The sequence below is a fragment of the Meles meles genome, chromosome 1 (assembly GCF_922984935.1).
Source record: "Meles meles chromosome 1, mMelMel3.1 paternal haplotype, whole genome shotgun sequence".
In the NCBI taxonomy this organism is placed as follows: domain Eukaryota; kingdom Metazoa; phylum Chordata; class Mammalia; order Carnivora; family Mustelidae; genus Meles; species Meles meles.
The window spans coordinates 49,679,241-49,704,047 of NC_060066.1; the positions used below are offsets into that span (position 1 = coordinate 49,679,241).

The 24,807-nt window shown below is 38.3% G+C and overlaps 1 protein-coding gene and 1 pseudogene across 3 annotated transcripts in view; one reads left to right on the top strand and one right to left on the bottom strand.

Moving 5' to 3' along the window:
- The window catches only part of WWP1 (WW domain containing E3 ubiquitin protein ligase 1), a 113,299-nt gene extending 93,940 nt beyond the window's left edge, over positions 1-19,359 (bottom strand). For 2 of the 3 annotated variants that reach the window (XM_046005085.1, XM_046005073.1), the window contains exon 1: positions 19,033-19,358. The gene's annotated coding sequence lies outside the window, so the exon portion shown is untranslated. Of the gene's footprint in view, positions 1-19,032 lie in introns of all 3 variants that reach the window. The other variant, XM_046005078.1, reaches the window with a different exon arrangement.
- LOC123943648 overlaps positions 1-19,580 on the top strand; it is a 28,020-nt pseudogene extending 8,440 nt beyond the window's left edge.
- The last annotated feature ends 5,227 nt before the right edge of the window (positions 19,581-24,807 follow it).

Here is a 24,807-nt window from a genome sequence, read left to right on the forward strand (position 1 = left end):
TTCTGTTCCCACACAAACCTCTCACTTCAGGGCACACCATGGTATTTGGTAATCTTAGTAAACAGTATAATGGCTCTAACTGTGTGGGCAGCTTTTTTGATGTATCTCAAAGAGATATTTCTGTGGAATCTGTTATAATAATAAAGCATAATCCTGTTAAATTTTGTATTTTTGGATGACCTAAATACTCAGAAAGGAAAAATCAATTTTACAGGGACAACAACTCATGAGCAGGCTTCAATATCACACCACTGGGACTATATGTTAGGGGAAGGGAAAAGGAAGGAGCAAGAAGTTTTCTCAATACTGCCTTTTAGCCCTCCAAATAATCACCACTGTGGTCTCCTAAGGATCCAAAAGCATTTCCAACTTCCTGAATGGCTTCTTAATACTCAGGACCATATTCCAACAACTCCAGGGCCTTGTATTCCACTGCCAATCTCATTCCACTGGCCAGCAGCTGGCCCAAAAGCTCTACACCGCACACTTCCTTTACAATCTGTCCACTTAACTCAGGGTCTCCAGGACCTCCAGCTCTTCTTGGTTTTACCAGCACCTAGTGGCAGTATCATCACTACCCTATGTTTTCAAAGCTCTTTGCACTTTCAAAAAACAAGCCAGCTGATTTCTTAAAACGTTTACTCGTCCACACTGACCTGTTTAACATCATCCTCCTGGTAATTTACAAGTGCCATTTTGTTTAAAAAAAAAAAAAAAACACGTTTAAAATTTGTCATTCCAGTGACTTACAAAGTACCTGCAGTATCTACCAGACAAAGGACAAATAAAGATGGGCATCCACAGGTACTGTGTAACTTCTGACTACGGTTTGGGTATCTATCTTACTCTAAAAATGCCTACCTAATCACAGGCTCCAATAAACTCACCTTTCCTCCATCCTTCTGCACTTTCAGTCAATTTTAAAGTTCCTTTAAGTGAACTATATTATGACACTTCACTGAAGGAACACACTAAGTTTTTTTTTTTAATAATGAAAAAAATGTATTTATCATTAAAATGCCAAATTTCCTAAATCACTGCCTCCAGCTCTTATTTTTATCTCCACTCAATTTCAGATTTTCAACCAGACGAGGTAAATTCATTAACTTTCCCCCAACTTTTTGGTTCTGTTTTCACTCATTCTCCAATTTTTACCTCTACTTTTCAGCAACACAAATCTAGACTTCTTGGGACACCTGGGTGGCTCAGTACATTAAGCAGCTGCCTTTGGCTCACATCATGATCCCAGGGTCCTGGGATTGAGTCCCCTATCAGGCTACTTGCTCTGTGAGGAGCCTACTTCTCCCTCTCCCTCTGCCTGCCATTCCCCCTGCTTATGCTCACACTCTCTCTCTCTGACAAATAAAATCTTTAAAAACAACAACAGAAAACCAAAAACAAGTCTAGACCTCTTTTCCTGACTTTTTTCTTCCAAATATCTCACATCTTCCCTTTCATAAATTTACTCTCCCTATTTTTAAATCTCAATTTCTTGTGTACAGTGAGTTATATTCAACTGTATCTTTTAAGTGTTACTCCTTGCAATTACACAGAAAACTTGCTTACCATAAACTTATCTAAAAGTTTTCCTCTCCTCTCATCAATGTTATCTGACACTTCAAGCAAACAAGCAAAAATAAATACAAATCTTACACTGAAATACCATACACCACAATTTTAATTTCCTGATAAGCACTAAATCTTGATCCATCTGTAGATTCTCTGTCTATTGCCAATTTTAACCATTTCCAAACTATGTGAACTCTCTGCTCTCAAAATTACTCTATGACCAACATAAACATTGGGTTATACAGTTAATACAAACTTCTTTCCCCTCCTCAAATCAACATTCACACTGTTACTGTATACCTTACTGGGACAGTCAAAAGCCTTGCTGAATCCAACCTATGCCTCCTCAAATTACCATGGCACACACCCTAATGAACTGCTGCCCATTAAATTCCTGCAATTTACTTCCTCATTGTTCTTCACACAAAAATTACTCTATTAAAATCATGTCCAATATCTAGTCAAGCTGCTTAACTTAATTCTTTTTCTTACTCTAGTTAGTTCTAATCAAGTTACTTCTTGATTCTGGTTACTTCAAATTCCATCTACTTCCCTGCCTTCAAAACACCCTTGCATTGCACCCAGCAAGACTCCAGTCATAGCACAAACATGATCACAGTAACTCAACCTGCTTTTCTTATCAAGATGCTTGCCTTCAACTGATGAGAAATAGTTATAAATAGCTACCTATCCACAGCAAAATTAACTACCCATCCTTCCAAGCAAAATGAGTTTCACATAAACTTCCAGCCAGCAAAACTTCTAGGGTCTGTTGGCCTATACAGAATGCAATTTCCCTCCAAAAAAGGTAATAAGTATTTAATAACAGAATCTGGACAGTAGACTAGAGGTTCAACTAACAATAATGATGACACACTGAAATAAAGGCCAGTCCAGAGGATCAAATAGCAAAGATACTTATATTCTGAACTGAGAGAAGTGCCAGTTTCGCTCTTTTCCAAGTCTGAGGTTAACAGTTAAAAAAAAAAAAAAAATTACACTTATTGCAAGGGTGCCTGGGTGGCTTAGTCCCTGAGCATCTGCTTTTGGCTTGGGTCATGATCCCAGAGTCCTGGGATTGAGCCCTACATCGGGCTCCCTGCTCAGCAGGGGAGTCTGCTTCTCCCTCTCCCTCTTTCATGTTCTCCCTCTCTCTCCCTATCTCCCCCTCTCTACTTTCTCAAATAAATAAGTAAATAAAATCTTCAAAAAAAAAAAAAGTACACTTACTGCAAACTTAATTGACTCTGAACATCTAGCAACATTTGAAGTTATAAGAAACAAAATCAAGCCCTGTGAATAACTGAACTGTCACTTAATAGAAGCCTTTCAGTCTGTATGGTAGTCCAATTATTTCTAATGAAATGGGGAAAGTTAACAAACTATTGAAAATAAGAAGCTATCATTTACTAAAGTCTAGTTTGAATTTGGATTTTAATTTTTATTCCCACGTTTACTAAGTGCCAGATAGTGATTAAGAGTGTAAATTCTGCAGCCAGACTGCCTAGACACAAATTCTGGCTTCTCTTGACTACTACATTCAACTTTTGGCAAGCTTCTTTACCTCACAGTGCCTCGGTTTTTAAATCTATAAAATAAATTCTTACCTACCTTCTGAGTTAATAAGTTAATACTGACAAAGTGCTAAGAAAAGTATTTAGCACACAATAAACAAACTACATACTGGGCATTTCTTTTAACAATTTTTCTGAATTAAGTCATTCAGCGTATATATACCAGACATGTTTTCAGGTAATGTGTTAAACAGCAGGAATACAAAAATCATCTGAGATATGCTCTTTGCCCTCAGTGAGTTTGTAATTTAGCAGTGGAAACAGACAAGGAAATCAGCAGCTTTAAGCCCACTGACAGGGTTGTACAGAGGAATACAGAAATACAAAAGAGGAGCATCTAAATCAGATTTGGTGGGAAGAGGTGAAGAAATGTCAGGAAAGGCTTCTGAGAGATGGTAACAGTAAGACAGGAAAAAAGAGAGGCGCCTGGGTGGCTCAGTGGGTTAAGCCCCTGCCTTCAGCTCGGGTCATGATCCCAGGGTCCTGGGATGGAGCCCCACATCAGGTTCTCTGCTCAGCAGGGAGCCTGCTTCCCCCTCTCTCTCTGCCCGCCTCTCTGCCTACTTGTGATCGCTCTCTGTCAAATAAATGAATAAAAATCTTAAAAAAAAAAAAAAAGACAGGAAAAAAGAGAAAACTGTCCACTGTACAATATGGATTTTAGCAGGCATTTTTAGGGCAATTTTAACAGAGTGGTAGGACCAAAAGCCAACAGCTTAAGAAACCTCTGTTTAGATGTTTAACTGTAAAAGAAAAAAAAGATGCAGAGTTAAAGTGAGGTATTCATAGGTTTGTTTCTGATGGAAGATGGAAGAGATTTAAACATATTTTCAGACAGGAAGAAGCTGAAGTCACAGAACAAATGATGATTACTAAGACAAGAGCTCTGAGAAGGCAGGATCTGTTGAGATTTAACAGAGGTATACACATAAATAGCCTGCACTGAGGCTAGACGGAGAAAAGAAATGGGTGAGAATGCAGATTATCTCCGTAAGTGTCTGAGAAGAAAGTTAAAGAGGTTTTTACCTACCAGCTTCCTCACTGAGGGAGGCAATCTTTGAGACACTAGGAATACAATACATTACCTGTTTTAACAGCTATGGCTAGATAAGGAATTCGAGACAAAAACAGCAGAGACTTGGGTTCAGGGGAGTAGCAGTAACAGACATGAGAATTTTTTTTCCATTTCATTTTTAATAGTTCATATTTAGAACTAGTCCTGCGTGAGGATCCTTGCTCAGCGGGGAGCTTCCTACTCCCTCTGCCTGACACTCTCCCTGCTTGTGCTTGTGCTTGTGCATGGTCTCTCTGACAAACAAATAAATAAAATCGAAGCAATGACACTAATTATTGGAGCCATTTAGAGCACAGGTTCCGGAAGAGAAAAGGGCATACTCTAGCTACTATTGAACTACTCCTGGTTATTTAAATGCATCATGTATACATATGCTTTCTGCCACCTTCATTCATTAAAATTCAGCTACATAAAATAAGGTAATTGGTATTCTCCAGAAAATCTCTTTACCCCAAATTCATTAATGACACATATTTCTAATCTACTACCAGTTTTCCCCAACCTGGCTGCATGACAGAATCATCTGGGGAACTCTGCTGGTGGTTTGAGGTGATTCTCACAGAAACATTTGGGTACTCTCAACCCTGATCTACATAATTTCTAATCATGATTCAGCTCAAGTGTCATCTCTCCAATTTTTGACTAGTTAGCTGCTACATGTTTCACAGTACTGTAACCATGTTTATTTCTTTATCTCCTTTATTACACAATAAATTTCTTTATTACAACTCATCTTTATAATTCCAGCCCCTAGCTCGGTGCTCAGCCCTTACTAAACACTCAATAAATGTATGTTCAATGAAGATTCACAATTAATAAAACATTAACCCTGTAGAATTGGTTAGGGTGGTTAGATTAAAAAAACAAAAATACCCACACAGCACAAAACTAAAACGTTACAATTCTATAAAGAAAAATCCTGTAAGAGCTTATAAACCACCTATACCCTATCCCATCTTTGCCCTGCTCATTCTGGGCTTGTCCAAGTCCATGTCCACCTTACCAATGTGATTTCATTGCCACAGCCCACAATAGCAACACAATACAAAAATATCCAATACAAAAATAAAGCATAAATGTCACCTAAAATACCCATTTGATTTATTAAATACTTAAACATCCAAATGTATAAAAACAAGAGAAAGCTCAAGTTTCAGGTTTAAACTTGAAAACTTCTAGCCCTAACTAAACATGCAAAATAATTCAGAAGTCATATGCTAATACCCAAATTATATATCAATTAGACCCTAAAAGTCTAGGGAGATGGCTGCTGCTTAGAACACAGTACAAATTTTCCCACAGAAATTTTATAAATGGTGGTAAAATAACAAGACCAAGCCACAAAAGCCTACCAGACCCATAATAGCTGAACCACTTGTACTGTACAAGGAAACCTATTGTTCCACAGAGATGTTTCTGAGGTTCCACAAACACTTATTTGTGTGTATATGCACCATCACTGCAAAAATCAAAGCAAATTCCAAAATAAATTTCTGACACTGAAAAAAAGTACCGAGAGCATTCTGCGTGGTGCCTGGCACACAGTAAACACTCAAAAAATTATAGCTATTTTTATCCAGAATCCTTGTTTTCTACCTTTTGTGTTCCTCAAAACAGTTTTATTTATCTCACTGCATCTGCATTCTAGATTGTAAATTCCAAAAGTGCAGGACAAATCTTCACCATTGTAAACCCTGCCTACCAAAAAGCCTGCAACACAGAAGTGTTTAATACTTGCTTGTTAATGAAGATTAATTAGTATCAACTGAACCTCAAAACAACTGAATAACCTCAGGGTTAAAACGAAATAGCCATATTTAGTTTTTAGGTACACTTTTAAGTGAACTACTGAACTTCTCAAAATTACTTTTCCCCTTTAATATTATCATCAAAATGGAAAAAAAAAGTGTAAAAATTCATGTTGAAAATATTCCTCTAAGGGCACCTGGGTTGCTCAGTGGGTTAAAGCTTTTTCAAGTAATGATCCCAGGGTCCTGGGATGGAGCCCCGCATCAGGCTCTCTGCTCAACAGTGAGCCTGCTTCCCTTCCTCTCTCTCTCTGCCTGCCTCTCTGCCTACTTGTGATCTTGTCAAATAAATAAATAAAATCTTTAAAAGAAAGAAAGAAAGAAAGAAAATATTCCTCTAAGAGTAAGCAGCTTAGAAAACACTGCTCAAGCCACAGTCTCACTAAATGGCACAGTGAGACAGGCCACCTAAATTTCTCTGGGGTTTGGTAATCCTATTAAATGATAGAGCACAAAACATATTGAGATTTTCCAGCTTACAAACGCTTGTCTAAAAACACTGCATATTTCATGAAAACATAAGAGTAACAGTCATCCATAATTTTTACACCAAGCCAAGCCACAACTGTTTTCATTTCTAAAATAGTATTATGTTCCTCCAACAACCTTTTTTTTTTTTTAACAAAGTTACAATCCAAGTATCCAAATCATTTGTTTTCTACTCCCCACCCCATTTATAGTAAGAACTGCCTATTACAAACTTGATTGAACCCTTGGCCAATATCAGAGAAAGCTTATGATCATAAAAAGTGTTAAAAGTGTTGCTATTTTTCTAGAAGGCCACAAGATGGGGATATTGCTCCATAAAATGCACCTTTAAAAACTATATAATTAAATGCATTATACCAACTTCCCCAAAAATGAAATTAACAGTTTTCCTCTACTGCAAGTAAGAAATATAAAAAAACTTTGTACTTTGTTTACTACAAAACAACAGTGAGGACAAAAACATTCATGAAGTTTAGCAGGAATTATTCTAATTAAGCTAAAGAGTTATGGTCCTTAAAAATAAAACAAAAACACAGGACTCTGGCACTATTTCTGTATCTTTTATCACATCAATCCTTCCTTCTCTCCTAGAAAAAAGTGAAACACATTTTGCTTATGCACTGACTAAATTTATTTTTCATAATTATTCTTAAGTTTCAGGAGATGATTCTTATTTCTCTGTTTTAAAAAACTGACATTAATATTTATTTACATCAACAAAGGAAAATTACACCAAAATGTTATCAGTAATGAGACAGTTTTTCTAAAATGTGTTATAATTTCTGTTTCTCATAATATGCAATATTATGTTTACAACAGCAAAATACCAGAACTTTTCCAACACAACATTTTTGTATTTGATATTTTTCCCCCATGTCTTAGTGGATATCAGCAGAAAACATGTCTCCCACTCCTGTGCTGCTTTATTCAATTAACAAAATAAAATTAAAATAACATCAAGCATCTTAAAACTAAAGTTCCACGCTCACAGAATTAACGTTCAGTAATAAAAAAGAGCTGTGTAAACACTTACTAAGCAGAAGTCTAAGATGACAGAGTATAACTACCTGGGGCGATCTGCACTACATGAGTGTCTCAGTGAGGCAGAAATACAGCCAGTCTTAAACCTGGAATCTGAATCAGGTCTTTGATTCCAAAACTAGTAAGAATACCATAACCATCTATCTGACTCCTATTATTTATCAGTAACATTACCAAAACACCCATCTCTAATATTTTCAATTACCCTTCAGAGTCAATTATCCCTACTGACAAATGAAGAAAATCAGGTTTTAAGAATTTAAGTAAATTGCTGATGGCCATAAAACCAGTGAAAGAATTTTGAACCCAGATCTCCTGGGCCCAAAGCCAATGATCTTTTTACTATTTTTTTACTACAAAAACAGAATATAAAAAACAAAATGCTAAGCTAAACCTATGCCTTGAACTGAGAATTTTACTATATCAATCTGACAGTACTATTCTCTTATGTTAATCACTTAAAGATTAAGCAACTTCATAATAGGGTGGTTTGTGGGGTTTTTAAGTTAGTCATTAAAAATGACTGTCCTAAAAATTGAGAAAGAACAAGTCATCTAAAAAAGCTAATGTATAAAACATAAACACGCTAACAATTAAAGAGGTAAGCTGTTGGAATCATGATTCATAAATTCTGGGAAAAAGATCCAAGGCACATAACATTCTTACTTTTGCAAGGATCAAGCTTAATGTAATTATATTATGTACAATCTCGTATTTCAAAATGACACAAACATTTCCACAAATAATTGGTTGTTTATTTCAAAGCATGGTATTTTAATAGCATTAATACTTGCTTTCCAGACTTTTTTCCTTTGAATCCAGTAATTTTTTAACATTTGATATTCTTCAAATACACAGTATTTGCTACATCTCATGAAAGTTTGGAGTCGAAGCTGACAGCCAATTAAGAGACTTACTCAGGGACCCAACGCTTCTCAATGTCGGGCCAAACCCAGGCCAGCTGATGAGGCTAGTGTTCTTCTGCATTGCATTGCTCACTAGGATATTATGACGCCAAGTTAAGTTCATGCCAAAATATTTCCTGATTGTTTCTTAATACATGAAAGATTCTAATTTACTAGCACTTAACTAGTCATGGAAATTTGCAAACTCTTCAATTCCAAATTCCTACTGTGAGAAGAGCATCTTGGAGTAACCTAATATAGAGAACATCTTTTAGGGTCAGACAGACCTAGGTCCAAACTTCAACTCTACAATTTGTTTATAATTATCCTGAGTCTCAGTTTTCTTTTCTGTAAAATGAGGATACAGAAATGAACTTTGAGGAGGGGAAAGGAAGTGTTAATATTAATTCTAGGAAACTAGAATTGTTTCTAAAATCTGGAATATAGAAGGTGTGCAATGGGTATTCATTTCCTAACACCATCCTATCATCATCAACATTCTAGCCACACTCTCAATACTCTGAGGCAGAAGAACTCCAGTATTTTTCTACCATCCTTCCACAATTGTAGAGGAGAGCAGATTAAGAAAGACAGTAGTTAAGAAAGGCATTTCAGTCACATGGCCATGCTGCAAAATGCTACGTAGCAACCCCCCTCATACCTGCAATAAGGATCAGATCAAAATAACACTTAAGCACTTGAGAATATAGTACTGCTAAATGTTTTGTTATAAATACACACAATTTCCGGTTTTTAAAGCTACAAGTAACTGATACACAATGTTAGTTTACTATTCACAAATATTCTTCCTAAGAAGCAGACTGCTAAATACAAACTTTCACAACATATCCCTACTCTTAAGAGAAAAATATCAGAATCCAAAATACCCAGAACTGTCCAAAATAAGAAAATCAACTGAACAGCTAACACTTTACTCCTAGAATAGTGTAATTCTTCTCAAGTTTAATATATGGTAAAAATACAGGACCAGTCATCTATCCACAAATCCAAAACCCAGAAAGCTATAAAAACATAAAGTTACTTCATAACTCATTTGGTGGCAAAAACTAAACTGACCTGGACCATTTAACAGCAAAATCTGACTGATGGGTAGCTTTTTATTGCCTTATTTATCCACACTTTAACATCTGCCAAAGACAATACAGAGTGCTGCCACAGATTTCACTGGGGTTTTACCCAACATAATATATGGAGTGCTTTACCTTTCTAAATTAAAAAAATAAAATAAAATAAATTCTGAAACCCATCTGACATTAACAAAGTACTGTGAACACATCCCAGTGAATATTCATTTAATTCTAAGTGCCAGGTTTAGGTCAAACAATAAATCTATCAATTAGGTATTAGTACTACTACTTTACATATGAATACCTAGTTTACATATTATTAAACTAGGGCTTAATCCAAGGTTAATTTGACCAAGATCACTTAGCCAATAAAGAATGTTAAGAACTCAGGACGTTTGAGTGGCTCAGTGGGTTACGCCTCTGCCTTCGGCTCAGATCATGATCTCAGGGTTCTGGGATCCAGTCCTGCATTGGGCTCTCTGCTCAGCGGGGAGCCTGCTTCCCCTCTCTCTCTGCCTGGTCTCTCTACTTGTGATCTCTCTCTCTCTCTCTCTCTGTCAAATAAATAAATAAAATCTTTAAAATAAAAAAAAGAATGTGAGAACTCAAATCTAAGTACGTCTCACTTTAAGGCCTAAAGCAATTAAAAAGCCAACATTTTAGAGGAAAATTAAATCACAAAGAAAGTTTAAGTTACAATTACCAAAACTTTTAACTTAGAACAATGAAATTCCTGAGTATAATGTGCACTTTCCATCCTGGGTATTCAAATCTAAACACTGACACCATATTTCACAGCTCATAGGACAAAGAGAGATTAGTTTATTGTTGCTTTTCTCCCCAAAGCACTAGCCACAAAGTCAGTGAAAACAAACACAAAAGCAATATGCTCCTCAAATGCCAACTAATCCTTTCCAGTCAAATTTAGAAAGAATCATGGATCTGGCATGCTTAGTTTTTTGGTTCTTTTTTTTTTTTTTAACCATTTTTACCACAATATACTAAACACAATACAAATATGATTGACATAAACATAGGTCAAGTTTTTCCAGGAATAGCTCAAACATAAAGATCTGCTGTTTCACTCTCAGATATGGTCATGGGACAGAGAAAGGCTTAAGTGACACAGAGCCAGGCTGTCACCATCACTGCTCTAAGCAAAAGTTAGAGAAAATAAGCATCAACTTTTTTTCCTGCTTGATCAATTCAAAATTTAGAATTTAAATCTTTTCTCACAATGTTTTTCATAAGTCAATGCCCTTAAACTAAGCAATGGCTTCTCCCCCACAAGAGACAGATTATGGCCCTCAGCCAACCTACCTTCTACACAAAAGACCAAAATCTAAAGTAGATGCGCTTTAATCAGAATCTCTTTTTTGAATAGATCATTTAGCTAAGTGAAAAGCAATCAGATTATCTGATAATCACAGTATCTAATTTAACTGTTTCAGCAGACTTTTTTATTTTTTAGAAGTGTATCTTTACTCAAAAGAGTATTTTCTTTTGTAGAAGCATGGGGAAATTTTCTTGAACAAGGAAGCCTGATGGAAGCCTCTTGCAGGATTACTTCTGCCTACTCCTTAAATAAGCACTCTGATCAGGTTTCTATAGTTTGTCTGGATCAAGTCCTTGGCAATTATCTTAAGCCTCTTTAAACATTTGAAAGGTTCAGATGTTAAGCTCCTTTTGTTTACACTATACATGTGTGTTTACAGAACACTGTAGCTCAGAAAATGGACTGGGAGAACACTAGAACCCCAAATTACTGATTCGGTTTCCAACAGCAATTCTCAAACTAATATGTATAAAATCATCTGAGGTATTTGTTAAAAATGAAGACTCCTGAGCTACACTATCAAGGACTATACCAGTTATCAAATATTCAGGCATCTTTTTAACAAATATCCCAGATGACTGTGATGCAGAGACTGCACACTGACAAACTGTTCTATACTGTAATTCATCTAATGATGGTGTTAACTAATTCTAGTTCCCAAACTGCACAGCCAAGCCATTACTAGCTGACAAACTACCAGCCATGTTGAGTCAGTATCCTTCTCAGATTGATTCCTAACGTTTTAGCACTATTTTTTAGGTTAAGAGGTGAAGTTAGACATGCAGCTCTGACAATGCCAAAGCTAAGCTACAATTATCTCTGATTGAAATGAGTGGCTCACAGAAAAAGTGGATTACTTGTTTGAATTTTAACTTATTAATAATAATGAAACGCTGTAAGAATGATTTAAGAGCTGCTTACATCCCAGGGACCAGACTTCCTGCTTTACAAACATTATTTCAATTAATCCTTACAAAAAATCAGAAAGAAAAATATTCTCTACATTTTACAGGAGAAACTGAAGTAACACTGTGTTAAGCAGCATGGACAAGCTCTGCCTGACTTTAAAGCTACAGCGCTTAACACATGCCAGGATGCCTTTCGTTCTAGAACTTTTAGAGTACAGCGATCTAGTTTATTGCTTCTATGGTAAAGTATGTCCTGATTTATACAGAACACATTCATTTAACTAGTTCTCTTCTCAACACTAACTAAGCACAACTTGGCAAGCAGGGGCTAATATAGGGCCAGAGGATCCTACTTCAAGTCAGGAATCAACAGTTTGTTTCCACCCATTCTATTTAATCATAATTATGGGCTTACTAAACAGCTATCAAAAGAACTTAGTTAAATAACAAAAAAAATCACATCCACAATTCTGTTAATGCTAGTACATTTTTTAACTACCCTGTAACTACCAGGTAACTTGGGGCAGGGAAGAGTCATAAAGAAACACCTTAAGGTAATTTTATCTGTCCCCTTCCTTGTGCCCCAGCCTTTCCTATTTATATAAATCGTGTTCCTCAGTACATTCAATAACCAAACTCCTCCCCACACCAGCCAACATATTATTTCCAGAAATTTGCAAACACATTTTTACTAGAATGCAGGGGTTCACTGCTCAGTTATATATGAAGTGCTTCAAATCTACCTAAATTCTTTAAATGAAATACATTGATCTATTATTCCACTCAGAAGCTATAATGTAATAATAACGTAACATTCATTTTCTTCATTCCAGTTAGCCATAACATTACACAGTAGATAACTGGGGGGGGGGGGGGGGACACCCACTACTGAGACTAAGATAAACTGATCAAGTGATGAGGATAAAGTGAGAGAAATCCAGCTAAGCAATCAATCAATCTACCTGTTCTTGGTAAGGTTGAGCATTACCTTATGCCTTACATTTCCCTAAGGGCAGAGAAGTTACATCCCATTCTCCACAAGGAAAGAGTATTCTTTCCACTATGACTCCTCTCCAAGGACGAGTGGCTCATTCTCATCTTTTTCTAAGACACTGCAAACAGAAAATAGTATTTGTGAGGCACTAGGTTGTTCAAGGGTTGTCAAGGCCAGAGTGACTGGGCAAGGAACTCTGCTACCCTAAGTGTCACATAGTCATGAGGGCAAGGGGGATGGGCCTTTGCCCACCCACAGCCCACTCTGCACAGAGTGCTGATTGCAGTATTTGTCTCATTCAATCTGTGAGACTTGGATAAATCACTGCTACGGAGCAGCCTGAGGTCTGGGTCCTGTACTTTTTTAGACCCCAATGCCCTCAAGCAGAGCAAGTCAATGCTGCTCCATTATGGTAGCATATAAGGTTAAACCCAGAGGTCCAAAATTTTCTTTTCTACCCAATGCATCAGTGCCAGCTACTTCCAACTATGTAATAAGCCAAATATGCTATTATTTGAATTTCAGACTCCACTTTCCCTCTGACAAGCCTAGGCTCAAAGTACCAAATGAACTAGGCAGCTTAAAATCTCAGCTTCATAAAGTTTTCTAGGTGCCCCATTTTTGGTGTAATACAGCTGTTTGGGTTAATCTTCAGATTCTCATACTTATCTAGTTCTTTTCTCTTGAATCTGGGATGGACCTGTGAACTGCTTTCACCAACAGAATGTGGCAAAAATGATGCTGTGCCCAAAGAAGGCCTGGTTGCTTTTTTTTTTTTTTTTGCCCTGTTGAGTCCTAAGCCACTATGCAAGGCCAGCTATACTGCTGCTTGAAAGGCCACTTAGGAGGCAGGGCCCTGAAACTGTTAAGAAATATGGAGTAAGAGAAAAAGAGAGAAGACCAGCTCCCGGCTGAACTATAGCTGAAAGCAGCCTTTAGACTGACACCAGCAAAACCCAAACTGCTCAAATCAGTCCAGCCTAGGAGAGCTAAACTATAAGCAAATAAGATAGTTGTTTTAAGTCACTTACTTTTAGGTTGTTACACAGCAATATATGACCAAAACAATGTTTACCTGGTTCCTTGTGTTTCTGCATAATTTGTTCAAAACTCATAGAAAAGGAGGGATTTACGTAATTTTAACTCCAAACGTTCATACAAACTCAGAAGATAAAGTCTTATGCCTTTTTAAGTGTTAGCGACCATACCAAACTCTGAGTTTCAAAAGGACAGGCTTCATGTTTGTCCTCTCAGCACTGTACCCCAGCACCCAGCATAATACCTGGCATGTAATAGGCACAGCAGGCAGGGTTATGAACAAACAATAGGTTTAAGGAATGTCAAGACAAATGTTAGTCCTCCTTATAACTTAGGAGTTATCTGCATATGGTTTTACATAATATGTTCCCAAAGTTGTTTAATCACGTGTATCTGAAGTGTATACTAAGAGCTTTCTAATGGCAAATCATTTTTTTAATGGTAAAACTCTTTATGTAATAGTAAAAATCATGAAATACCATGATACAAACTTTTGGAAATCACATCCTGATTTATATGTTCCAAAAATACCAATTTCCATTGAGTAGGCTTTTATAAGCAGATTTTCAGAAGGAAATTAAAACCTACATTTCACCCACGTACTTTTTCAGATAAGAAATCAACTTCTGCTCTTTTCTTGATGGGAGGATAACTAATTTGTGATAAATACTTAAAATTTCAAAATTATCCACTAACAGCCACTGTAATGAGGTTACCATTTTAACACACTCCTCATATATCACCTTCAGTTAAATTCCCATTGCAGATGAAGTGTTAGCAAAAAAAAAAAAAAAAATTACCGACCTAGGAACAAAAATATGGGTTTTAGTTCTAGTTCTAATTTTAGCCACTTACTAGTCATATACTTGGAAATTTTTTTCAACTTCTTTGAGCATCAGTGCATTCATCTAAAAAGCAATGATTGGGGCACCTGGGTGGTTCAGTGGGTTAAAGCCTCTGCCTTCAGCTCAGGTCAAGATCCCAGGCTTCTGGGATCGCATAGGGCTCTCTGCTCAGCAGGGAGCCTGCTTCCTCCTCTCTCTCTGCCTGCCTCTCTGCCTACTTGTGATCTCTCTCTGTCAAATAAATAAATAAAATCTTTAAAAAATAAAAATAAAAATAAAAAGCAATGATTATCTCCTGACATACCTACTACTCAGCTATCATCAGAATCAGATGATAAAGTCTATACAGCCATTATGGAAAAATGTCAAATGCCATACAAATATAAGATATAATATTCTTCTTAATTCTTCAGCAGAGTAGAAAAATCATCTGTGTATGTGCTTTTGCTAGACATTTTTCTACCATTAAGTTTTACCAACTAGTTCCTTCAACACTACTATACGTGCCAATTTATTGGTTTTCCACTACTTGTTAGTGGTTCACATTTTTATAGAAAGAGTAAAAAAGACCCCAGTCTTTCTAATAATTATGGAATCAAAGTTTCTAGAGCTATAAAAGATACTAAGTAATAACTTGCTCAAGTTCCCTACTAGGAAAATGATCTTATAGGTGGAGAAAAGTCGATTATTTACTAATCAAATTATGCTTTAACTATACTGGGGAGAGTAAGCTCCTTAATCCAATGAAGAAATGCAGTGACTAGGACTCTGCACTTCATTTCTTTTATGAAGTTTCCATTTTTATTTGATAAGGCTTCATGAATGAAGTGAAAGGATTATTCTTAAGTAAGGCATACTCGAATACAGAAAATACAATAAAGATAAAAATGTTTAAGGTTTCTTATTTCACTTTCCCCTTCCCTCAAACCCAAACTAAGATACAAAGGAAATAAATATAAATAAATACAAAGGAAATAAATATAGTTATTGATATATGCTCTCCATACACCCAATTCATGTCTCCTCTCACCAGCTCTCCTGCATATGGAAAACAAGAAGGGTATAGAAAGTCCAATGAAAATCAAAGACCCAGGAATCACAAAATGTGAAAAACTGAAAGGAACCTCCAGGATCATTCAGTCTTACTGATGAGGTCACTTAAAGTCAGTAACTATATGTAACAGATGGTAGATCATATACCTTCTTATAAAAAAGAAAACAATCATTGTCAATTAGCTCTTAATTCCACTTTACCCACTTGCTAACTGAAATACTTAGTGCAAATCATTTAACTTCTTGGGCTAGTTTGTTATATAATAGCAAATAATGTACCATAGTCAAAATTCTTTGTAAACTGTACACCACAGCACAAATGTAAAGAGATACTGTATCTAAGTGTATATAAGGTATGTCTCTACAGTAGGGGTCATCAGCAAATGGAAGAATTTATTTATTTTTTTTTTTAAAGATTTTATTTATTTATTTGACAGAGAGAAATCACAATTAGGCAGAGAGGCAGGCAGAGAGAGAGGAGGAAGCAGGTTCCCCGCTGAGCAGAGAGCCCGATGCGGGACTCGATCCCAGGACTCTGAGATCATGACCTGAGCCGAAGGCAGCGGCTTAACCCACTGAGCCACCCAGGCGCCCCCAAATGGAAGAATTTAAAGATTCTATTTTTTTTAAAAAGCCTCCAGTAATTCTGAGACCCGCTCTTAGCCCAACCCACTGACTCACAGGTTCATGAGCAAGCTTCAGGAGGGTTCATGGACTTTCCTAAAATTATATCCAGAAAGCACAGGTGCATATGGAAATTTTCCAGGCCAGATTTTTTTTAGTTTCACCAAAGATTAGTAAACACCAAAAGGCTAAGAACTACTACTGTAAAGTAACACGGATGTGCCAAAGATAAAAGCTTCCACTGATATTGCTCAAAATGGTACCATTCTTTTCCCAATCTGGTTCAGAATCTCAGTTATTTTTACTTTCTTCATTTTCTCTCTCATCATCAGATTCTCTCCATTCAATTTCCTTCCTCCTTTCCATTCCTAGTATTATAGCCATAGTTGCAACCCTCATTACTTTCGACCACTGCAATCAAGAAGTCTTTCTGGGGGCGCCTGGGTGGCTCAGGTTAAAGCCTCTGCCTTCAGCTTAGGTCATGATCCCAGGGTCCTGGAATCGAGCCCCACATCCGGCTCTCTGCTCAGTGGGGAGCCTGCTTCCTCCTCTCTCTCTGCCTGCCTCTCTGCCTACTTGTGATCTCTGTGTGTCAAATAAATAAAAAAAATCTTTAAAAAAAATCTTTCTGCCTCCAGATTTCTACTTCAATTCACACCATACATTGCTGCCAAATTAATCCTCTGAAAACAAAAGTTTAATAAGTTGCAACTCAAAAATCATCTGTAAAACCCCCAACACCTACTAAATCCAAGATCATTAGCCTGGCATTAAAAGCAACCATAAACTGGTTCGAACTTCTACTTCAAGTTTTATCATCCTTTATGTTAGTACAAATACTTTTTGTTTCATCTGAATATAATACTTGCCTCTCCCCAAATGTATGCACTGTATGCTCTAATCTCTTGGTCCCTTATCTCTGCTTGCATTACCTTTCTCAGCTTATCGAAAGTCACAGTCATCCTTCAAAACAAAGGTTTCATAAGCCAGAAGCTCTAGGAATCCCTTCTTACCTCACCTTGCCAAGTAAGATGGGAGCTCTACCCCTTCTGAATTTGAACTCTATATGAAACTTAACTATGTATTAAAAGATAAATAAGCCATTTGTGTATAGTCCTACCTGCCTAACTATTCTGAGAAGGCAGAAACTGCTATAATCCTTAATATTCCCCCAAATACTTCACACAGTCATGGAGTAGATGCTTAATAATTTTGAAAGGAAGTAAAAGAAATTTCAGCCTTCGTGGGGTAAACAGCAAAGATTACGATCTCTCTGAAGGCAGAGAATTTCTTTGCGACAACCTCTACAATCCCAGGCTTCCAAAAAAACATAACCCTTATTTTCTGCTTTTTAAGTCCTGGTATTGGATGTTTTATAAACAGTTTTGCATTTTAAGGGAAGAACTATATGAAAACCTTAATAAGCCACATACCAAATAACTAGTCTACATACTTTACACTTCTCAATTTGAGTAGCTCCCAACACTTGCCTACTAAGTTTTCAGCTTAAAAAAAAAATACTATTTATGAAAAGTGATTAATTTGCAGTCACAGCTAATTACCTGCTTTATGGTCAAAAACAAATCACACGAATAAAAGAATACCTTTATTTTTTCAAAAGGCACATTTTGCTAGTATAGTACACAGAGCCTTACTTGGTGAGACAGGTAAAGTGGATTTATACATATGGATGAATTCTTGCACAAACCTGCATACAATGTACACCAGTCACTTCAGGTAAAAACACCAAAGGGGGCAAAAAGCTAACTTTGGACATTATTCTTTCCCACTATTAACAGTAGCTTTTTAAAGCAGAAACTCCAATCTTTTTGCACATTAGCCTACACAAAAAGATAAAAACTTACCAAGCAGAAAAAGAAAGCCACATCAAGCCCCTGGAAAATATTTTAACCTGGAAGAGTAAGGATGTCAAAATAATAGTACTCGTCTTTGGTACGGAAGGTTTCATGTAATTACAGGAGCAAAGGACGCTCAACTCCAAACGAGGGAGTAAAGAAAGGACTGATCATTTAAAGGCTGTAAAAACAGTGGGCAAACTACAAAATCAAAACATTTTTTTTAAAGATGAAAGAAGGTCCAAATCACAGATGAGATAAAGACTAGTAAAAACTGCAAGGTCACTGGGACCTACCAGGTCACAAAGGTGGAGGTGGGGGGTTGTGGCGGGGGGGGGGGGGGCGGTGACTGCAGAGTCAGTGAAGAAGCAGGAGTGACAAAAACACGTCAGAAAAATACGTTCTAAGGCTGGGAGTCTTTGGTTTGGGACGGCGAAATTGCGGTGAAAGTCAGGGCATGGGCAGTAAGTCCATACAGTGCTGTTTTTTGAAGAGGTGTTAGGGAAAGGAAGAGAAAGCAGACGGAACGCTAAGACAAGGCTAAGGAGGCTTGAGAACCGCGGCTGCAGAGTCACGGAAACACTTCGCTCCAGTATCATTAGCTCGGGCCTGTGTCAGGGCCAACTCGGGGCAAGACCCGTGACCCCACCCCAGAAAACTCCCGGCCCCTGGGCTGGAGAACGCAACCAGGGCGGCGCAGACCGTCCCCGACCCTCAGAGGGTCCCACCCCGGGGCGGACCTTGCCGGGCTACCGGCACCACCGCGAAGGCTCTGGGCCGGCGCCCCCACCCCACCCGCGCCCCCCGCCCCCCGCCGCCGCGTCCTTACCGGGCGCAAAGCGGTCGGCTCCCGGCAGTCCGGCGGCCACAGCAGCGGCGCCTCCTCCAGCGGCGGGCGCCCTCACCCTTCCGCGCCCAAGATCGCCATCTCGCAGCAGGCGCGGCGGCGGCGGCAGCAGCAGCCACCCAGGCGTCGGCCCCGGCAGCCCAGGCCGCCTGCAGCCACTTGGAACCCGCTTGCCGCGCTCGGCAACACCCGACCCTCCCCCCACCCCCACCCCGGCCACGCGCCACCCCCAGCAGACCCCACACCTCCCTCCTCAGCAGCGCGCCGCGTGCTCCCGTCGACGGCGCCGCGCCGCGAGCGCGCGCCTCCCCGCCGGCCCCGCACCGCGCGCTGTGCCGCGGCCGCCTAAAACCAACTCCGGACCCGGAATCCGGCTTCCCGCGAGCATGCGCAGCGAGGGCGCCCCAGTCATGCTTTTGGAAAACTCCGCTCCTCCGGGTCTTCGGAGCGGTCGAGGAGAGGTGGAGGGCCAGCCAATGGGAGAGGAGGGGCGGGGACAAAACCTGTGGAAGGGGCGGGGCCGCGGCTGAGATTTGGGAAGAGGCATTTCCAGGCGGGAGGTGGGTGCGCTGCTGACTTAACTTTCTGGTTCGGAGTAGAACCGGTGAATGACCTGACCTCGAGTAAAGTCCTCGGGGCACCGGCGTTCTTTTCTGAATGCTTTACAGCAAAATTAGTTTGTGAATAAATAGTCCTTAACCTGAGTATCTGACTTAGTAATCCACTGCAAGAGTAAATACTGCATTTAACAGATGGCCTTACCGGAAGACTTCCATTTTATTTCTATTAGTAATCAAAACGTTCACTCCCTCTACTCCTATATGAGTACAATGATAAAACATACTAAACAAGTACATGTGTCAGTGCAACCAAGTCACACGGCAATACCATTAAAAAGGTTCTATTATCTTGGTTTATACAAACGAGTTAACTAGTCTCTAGAAGTATTTTTGGTTCTGTGTGTTGCTTTTAGAAGAAAGGCCACACTGCAGGTAGAAATCAGTGGTGACCACATTACTCACCAGATGAACTGGTCTTCTACTCAGAAATGATAAACGCCATCAAGCACAGCTTTCTAGAATTTTAGCCCAACTGCCTCACCCAAGCCCCACAAATTACCTACATCCACACCCAAGCTTACTAGTTTTCCTTCTCTCTCAAAGACTGGGTGTCCCTGCTCCTCTCCAAAGCGAACCTCTTTACTGTCCACTCCCTCCTGTGCCCTCCTCAGCACGATCATGTTTTAATTCTTTTCTGTCTTAAATTTTTCCTTGACTTTAAAACCTTTCTAATTCTTTTTCCGCCCTAATTAAGCTCTTGAAACAATTGCATACCAAGAACAGCATCAACACCCCGTGAATAATTGTAAGATTAAATAAATAACTTTTTAAAAAAGATTTTATTTATTTATTTGAGAGCAAGAGGACCATGAGGGAGAGAAAAAGCTGAGCAGCAGCTGGGGGTGGGGGTGCTGGGGGCGTGGAGGGGGTGGAGATGGGGGGATGGAGGGTGGAGAGGGTGGAAGTCGGAATGGGAGTGGGAGGACTCATAGGCAGAAGCACACTGCCCACCCTGCAGGGAACTGGATGCTGGGCTCCATCCCTGGACTCCAGAATCATGACCTGAGCCAAAGGCAGATGGTTAACCTGAGCCACCCAGGTGCCCCTAAATAAATAACTTTTGAGTGAATATAAGTTCTCTTACTCTCTGTTCCATCCGTTTCTACACTCAATTCAGACCAGGGTTCGATGCATACCATGTCCACTATAATTATTCTAAAATGCACATCTGAGTATGTCGCTTCACTGCTTAAAATCTTTCACTGGTTCTTCAGAACTTTCAAGAGAAGGATTAACATGATCTTCAAGGCCACTTTACTTTTGCATGCTCAGTCCCTCCATCTTTCAGAACTGTTTTCAGAGTTACTGATTGTGTTCACTGATCTCTGTTTTAATGAATACTGTTTCCTCTAACCCTCTCCGCACTGTTTTGTTTGCCCCCTCCCTTTAAAAATGAATTCGAGAACATGCCCACTCTCAAATAGAGCACACACATACCCAGCAGAGATCTGCACACCATCTCCAGAATGCCTACAGGCCTCCTTCCACTTCTGGCTCACTTTCAGTTCCCCTGAGTCCTCAGTTTCCCCTCAGTTCACATCCATTCAGAAGCTCCTAATAGTCACCTACGCCCCTAAACTGATGGTCATTGTTGAGCCAGCTTTTCATTCTTAAATATTTCTTTGGTTTCAAATGAATACTATTATAAAGAAGTATCTTTTTATTAAATCATTGTGTCCTTCCATGTTATTTTGAGTTTAAATCCTTAAAAGTAATTAGAGGTGTGAACAATTTTAGCCCTTTCGAAACATATTGGCAAGCTGCCTTCCAGAAAGAACATAGACTTCGGTATCACATTGCCTGGTATCAAACTGCAGCTCTGCCACTCAGGAAGGCCACATTCAGACTTTCATGGGTCGCAGATTCCTTTACCTTTGTGGGCCTCTTCCTCCATAAAATAATATTAAAAATTATATTTATAACTGCACTGATATAAAAACAAATATATTAATATTATACATGAAAACATTTTCTTCAGCCATTCCCTTCTGATTTTAAAAGAAATATGAGCCCTAAAAGTATGGTAAGCCTGAGGTACTGCACCTATTAACAATTAGATAAGTCAGTTCTGTTGCCACCTACAAACTATGAGATTTGGCCAAATTCCTTAATCTGACAGTGCCTCAACTAGAAAATTGGTATAATGCTACCGCATGATGTTGAAGCAAAAAGCAAAAGAATTGCTACAAATAAAATATCTAGAATTATGTGGCACATAATAAATTACTGTTGTTATATTGTTATTATCAATTTTCCTACTGATTGTCCTTTACTGTGCCCAGGTAGGTCATCATGGTATATTTTGATACATATAAATATGGTATCCTACTGTTAGTCCATTGTTCATTTCCTTATTAGGTAGTCAAAAAAGGCAACTTATATATAATATATTGATCCCAGATGACATGATTGGCCTTTTCCATTTTTGTTGTCTTCTGTTATTTTATGCTTCACAAGTTCTTTCTCATCCTGAGATCATATCATTATCTGTCTTTTTTTTCTATTTATTTGGTGATTTCACCTTTTTCATTAAAAATCCTTTCAGATTCATTTGGAATGATGATCTATTTTTTATTTTCTCTAAGTAGTCTGTGATCTTCCCCAGCTTGTTTGTTAAAGAATCCTTCTCCACATACTGTAAAATATGTCCACATATTTACTCATATTCCCTCCTTTAAAAAGTAGAGACTAATTCCCTCCCAAGTGAATGTAAGTTGTACTTAGTGACTTGCTTCAAATGTGTAAAATATAGCAGAAGTGACAGACCGTCACTTCCAAGAGAAGATCTTAAAAAGATTTTGTGGCTCCTCCCTACTCTCTCTCTGATCACTCGTTCTGGGGAAGGCAGTTACCATGTGATGAGGACATGTCAGGTAACTTTATCAGATACCCACGTGGCAAGGAACAGAATATCCTGCCAAATAACAGCAAGGATCTGAGCCTCCTGCCAATCTCCATGTGATTGAGCCATCTTGGAAGCAGTTTCTCCAGCCCCAGTCAGGCATTTAGATGATGCAGACATTTTCATTTCAACCCCATTAGAAAAGTTGAACCAGATCCCCCAACTAAGTCACTTGCAAATATCTGCCCCATAGTAACTGTCAGATAATAAATGTTTATTGTTTTGATCCACCAAATTTGGGGGATAATTTGTTACACAGCAATAGATAACAAATACACTAACCCAGTGGTTTTCAACTGGGGGCAATTTTGCATCCCAGGGGACATTTGGTAATATTATAAGATATTTTTGATTGTCACAACTGATGGGGAGATAGGGGCAGAGATTTCCATTGCCATCTTGTGGGTAGAAACCAGAGAGTGCTAAGTTTCTTTCAGTGCATAAGATAGTACACACACACACACGCACATGCACACACACACCCCACACACACCCCTGCAGCAATGAAGAATTATCAAACTCAAATGGCAATATAGTGCCAAAGGTGAGAAACCTCACACTAACTTGTTTTCCCTGTACCTTAAAATTTCCCTCTCTCATATTTACTTATGAAAGAGGTGGGTTTGCTTCATATCCTTTGTTCATTTGGGTGCTGCTTTACCTTGTTTTATCCCCAGTCCTAGGCTTTCTGCTTTCTGCCACTGGATAATAATTTTACTTTTTCAAGAATTAGGTATAAATGAAATAATTTGCTATGTACTTTTTTGTGTCTTGCTTCTTTAGTTAGGCATATTTTAGAGATTTGTTCATATTGTCGTGTGGAGTAATGTTCCTTCTTTACTGTTCACTACTATTCTATTGTATGGATTTGCCAAATTTTTAAAATGTTTGTTTTATTCATGAACATTTTGTTTGTTTCCTATTTTTGGTTATTATGACTAAAGATTCCATGACCATGTGGTTAAAAGTCTTTGTGTTGACATGGTTTTTCTTTTTCTTGGGTAGATAATGCCTAGAAGTAGAATTGCTAGGTCATGGGAAGCACATATTTAGCCTTATAAGAAATGGCCGACCTCCTTTCCAAAGTGGTTGTACCATTTTACATTCTTACCAGCAATGTATGTTCTAGTTGTTCCATTTCTTCTCTAACACTTGGTAATGTCAGTCCTTTCTGATCTTAGCCATCAGTGGATGTGTATTTGGTCATTGTGTCATTGTGTTTTCTCTTGTATTTCCCTGATAACTAATGATGTTGAGCATCTTTTCATTTACTTACGGATCATTTGTATATTTTCTCTTATGAAGTGTCTGTTCAAATCATTTCTCCATTTCAAATTGTTTTTGTCTATTCTATGTATAATTCTATATACCAATCCTTCTTGAGGTATGTATGTGTAAAATCTTTTCTCCCAGATTGTAGCTTACGATGGTGGTCTAACTACATATACAAACACATATAAACTATATGCCTATCCAAGATGAACCTCATTGATCCTGGCCTCCTGGTATCAATACTCTTGTAGAGCCCCCTCCCCTCCTTGGGATGATGATATGTAACTTCTGAGGCTAGGTCATAAAAGAGATTGCAGCATCAGTCTTGCCCTCCTGGAGTGCTTGATCTAGAGAAAGTCAGTATTTTGAAAGACCCACGCAGAGAGGAACTAAGACCTGTTGATAAACAGCTAAGAGCAACTTGCCTTCTCATGTCACAACTTCAGTCTCATGTGACACTCTAAGCCAGAAATGGCCAGCCACACAAGTCACAGACTCTTGATCCACAAACACTGTGAGAGATAATAGTTTATTTCTGTTTTCAGCCACTATTTTTTAAAGAATTTTTTACACAGAAACAGGTAAACTTGCATTTTAATTTGTTAGCAATGTCTTTTAAAGAATAGAAGTTTTTAATTTATCAGTTGTTTGTTTTGTGGTTTATGTTTTCTATGACATATTTAAGAAATTTTACCCACTCCAGGATAATGAAGATTTTTTAATCATTCCTCTTGAATTTTATACTTTGAGCTTTTATCTTTGAGTCTATAATACATTTAAGATCAATTTTTGCATATGGTGTGAGGGAAGAGTCAATATTAATTCTTTTCCAAATAGATATACAGTTTCAACACCATTTATTGAAAAGATAATTCTTTCCTCATTGAACAACTTTGCCAATTTTAGTAAAAATTCAATGTCTATTTCAGGACTCTATTCCATTTCATTTAACTGTATGTCTGT